Source organism: Carlito syrichta, unplaced genomic scaffold (genome assembly GCF_000164805.1).
Source record: "Carlito syrichta isolate Samal-C Ts95f unplaced genomic scaffold, Tarsius_syrichta-2.0.1 Scaffold312224, whole genome shotgun sequence".
NCBI classification, from domain to species: domain Eukaryota; kingdom Metazoa; phylum Chordata; class Mammalia; order Primates; family Tarsiidae; genus Carlito; species Carlito syrichta.
Window position 1 is genome coordinate 23973 of NW_007256320.1, and position 4047 is coordinate 28019.

A 4047-nucleotide genomic window follows, 5' to 3' on the forward strand; every position below is an offset into this window, starting at 1 on the left:
TGATAGTCCTATTGCTCTGGTGGTTTTCAGCATTTATCAAATAGGCAATAGCAGAGATAGCTGCTTGTGCTTAATTGACTATTTCAGTTCCAATGCTTTCCGTGAGATATAGTCATTTTATATGAGCATGTGAGCATATAACAGATATACTGAGTATATGATTAATTTGCATCTTTCCATAAAAGTTGTTCCATATTAGTATTGTTTTGTTAGTATAGCCCAAGTGATCCACTGTCCTTAACAAATAGCTAAGCCATTAATATATCCATTAATTTGTACAAAGGTATTTCTTTAATCAATATTGGGTTGGCATGCTCTATAGCCAGTACAACCACCTGAAGTTAACCTACTGTGGAAAGCATTAACTGCTGTAAGATATAAGCAATTTGCCATCACCATGACAAATAGCATTCCTTGACATTTTACCATTTTAGAGAGATAGTCTTTCAATAGTAAATCATGCTAGGTCTTGTATGATCCCAGTGAGCCAAAATATTCGATAAAGTAGAAAGTGAAGCTATCTATGGGAAAGAGTTCCTTTTTATAAATTGTGCTAAGATATTGATAACGTTATTTCTACTACACAGTGCAAAATTTGGGAGACATCTCATCTAATGGGTGTTTAGAGCCAAGGACACTTACTGTAGAGAGCGATTGTCGGGTCAGAGAGCTGTAGAAAATCTAGAAGTTGCTGATCAGCCCAGATGCCAAGGATAACTAATGAAGTCTAATATCCAAAGTCTCAATAAACTGTGGGATTGTTCTAAGCCTTTTATAATTTCATGGGGATATGAAAGAAAAGAAGGAACTCTAGGGCAAGGCCTGTTTACTCTTGCCTGAATTTCTTAAGTTTCTTCTTATAGGCACTTCCTCTCAATTTGGCAGCTTATTTGGTGAATTGGTATAGACGCTATAAATCCTCATGGTAGAGCATGCTGTTTCTAAATCCAAACAAGTCAATCTAATTTTGAGCGTCTCTCTCTCTCTTTCTCTCCATATGTATATATGTATTTGCTGTTTTGTTTTTTAACTTTTCACACTTTTTTGCTACATTTTTATAATTTCTTAATATATAATTCCAGTTGTTTTTTTTCAGACAAAAGTGGATTCTACTCATGTCAGAATCTTTTTTATTAAACAAACTAGTTTTTTTATTTCAATTTTGAAGATATAGGGTACAATTCAAGGTTAGGTATACATATGTTCATTATGCAGTTACCCTTGTTGATGAGGTGTGCTCCCCACTCCCCTGGCAGTTTCCCTCAACTGCCAATCCCACCCCCTCACTCCAGCAGTTTCCCACTACTGCCAATCCCTTCTTATAGTGTTATGATAATTGTTCAAGTTCTGCTTATGAGTGAGAAGATGTGGTTCTCAGTTCTTTGTTTCTGTGAGAGGTCACTCAGTATTATAGACTCTAAGTCCATCCAAGTTGCTGGAAAGGTCATAATTTTGTCCTTCTTTATGTCTGCATAATATTCTATCGTATATATGTACCACATTTTTTTATCCAGTCCTCTTTCAATGGGCAGCATGGCTGGTTCCATGCTTTTGCTATTGTGAACAATGCTGTAATAAACATAAGTGTGCAGGTATCTTTTTTCATAGAGTGATTTCAGTTCCTTCTGACATATTCCCAGTAGGGGGATTGTGGGTCATATGGAAGGTCAATTTTTAGATCTTTTAGGAATTGCCAAATAGAGGTTGTACTAGTTTATTCTCTACTAACAGTATAGAAAAGTTCCTTTTTTCCCCACATTCTCTCCAGTATCTGTTGCTTTTTCAGTTATTAATGATGGCCATCTTGACTAGAGTTAGGCGGTAACAACCTAGGTTTTTTTTTAAAAAATTAAGCAACCTATTTAAACTGTTCGTGGAGGTCTTCCCCACCCCCTTACTTGTGTTTTTCATTTTCTAAGTAACAGGTTTTGGTTTTGGTTTTTTGTATCTATCAGTGTAAATACTGACAGTTTGTGTTTCATGCTCATCTTTGTTAATGCATTTTTGTCCCTTTAATCATTTCATATGTAATTATATGAATTGTCTGGTAATTCTAGTGTCAGTATTCCTTTGTGTCTAAATCTTCTATTTATTGTTTGTTTTAACTCTTTCATATCATAGTTAGCCTCCTTATGTGCTCAATGATCTTCATTTGTGTTTCTTTCATTCTTTTTATGCCCCAGGGGCCTAAATTGGAAAATCATTACTCTAAAAAGTACTTTCTTTTGTGGATGACTGGAAAAGATACCAATCCAGAATTACTTCAGTTCTCTTCTGTTGGGAGCCGGCCACGGAGGTCCACTGAGCATTAGGGATCAGGAAGGGCCATTGACACCGAGACCACTGGGATGTGTTTGGGAGCTATTGACCCATTTCTTCCCCCTTTCTACTCAGCACTAACCAGATTAAGCTCCTGTGAGCTCAAAACATAAAAACTCTGAGACTGGGATGAACACAAGCTAACTTTAGAAGCTCATTGCTCCCATTCTTCCTCAAACTGCAGTTTTGGCTTTTACACAACTTATAATTCAAACTCGTGTCACATCTAAGAACCTTAGTATTGGTCACAGGCTTCTGGGTCATGATCTTAGGATTTATTGAAGGTGTAAATTGTAGAATATAGTTTTAGAAGACAGCCATTTTGTTAAAAGAATGTGGCTGGGTTACTTGCAGGTAGCCCACTGTGAACTTTGGACTGGGTCACATTCCAAACATTCTGGGATGGGCCACTTTCATTTGTAAAGTAAATACTTAAGCTTCTATAGAGTTGTTTAACTTGGCATAAATCAATCAGCTTAGGATGAAAAAGGTTTATAGAATATGTCAGTCACAGATTAGGTTATCCTTTGTTATGGGATTTTAAGATTATCATATGAAAAGTGTTTAAAGGCAATCATTGATTAAGTTTTCATGGATTAAGGTTTCTGGTGGGTGGGGTACGCCCCTCCCACAACTGACTTTGTGTATAAAAGACCCGCTGTAATTCCCAATAACACACATCGCTTCTGCACTACACTAGAGTCCAGTCTGTTTCTTTCTCTCTCTCTCTCTCTCTCTCTCTCTCTGTCTGTCTCTCTTTCTCTCTCTTTCTTCTTCCCCCCAGTCGCCGACACCATCTCCACCTTTGGGGTATCCTGAACCCAGCTGGAGCTGGTCTCCGGCAAGTGGCACCTGAACGTGGGACCTCAAGGTAAGCTTTCTTTTTCTTTTTCAGGACAGATAGGACCTCACCTAGGGTGCCGCAGACCCCCCTGTGGAGATAGGCAGAGCAAGGAAGTGTGAGCAGTTTAAGAGCCATGGCAGAATCATGGGCCAGAGTGAGTTTGTTCATAAGTATTCTGATGTCTATTAGTATTTTGCACATATTGTCCGATAAAGGACCCGGTTGTCTTGACTCTTGCATTTTGTATGCCTTAGCTTTATGGAATATTACCTGGGATGTTTTAAACCTACAGCACAATTCCTCCAAAATTCCGGCCAAAAATAAAGATACTCCCCTGCTGGCTGTAGCCTCGGTGCCTCCTTTAGATGATGAATTTTTCCCCGAGGAGGAAATGGAGGAAGTGATTGGGTATCATAAACAAAAAAATCTTGCTAATATTGCCAAGGCACCTCCTCCCATACCCTTTACTAGAAATAAGGTGAAAACACCAAAATTCACACCTGGGTATGTGTCTCTGGCTAATGTAGGTATGCAGGGAGCCAGAAAAAAGGCAAAAGAAGAGGGAGATTTTACCTTGTCTTCTTGCTTTCCAGTAATTTATATGGAAGAAGGCACAATAAACGAGGCACCTCACTGGGAGCCACTACCATATAAATTAATTAAGGAACTTAAAGAGGCTTGAACTCAGTATGGTCCTACGGTTCCTTATACTATTACTATTATGGAACAATTTGCCACTCGGCGGATGACACCACAAGATTGGCAACAACTTGCTAAAAGCTGTTTGTCAGGAGGAGCCTATTTACTATGGGAAACTGAATTTGAAGATCAGGTAAAGATCCAAAAGGCTGCTAACCAGCAGAGGGATCCAAATCAGTTTCATA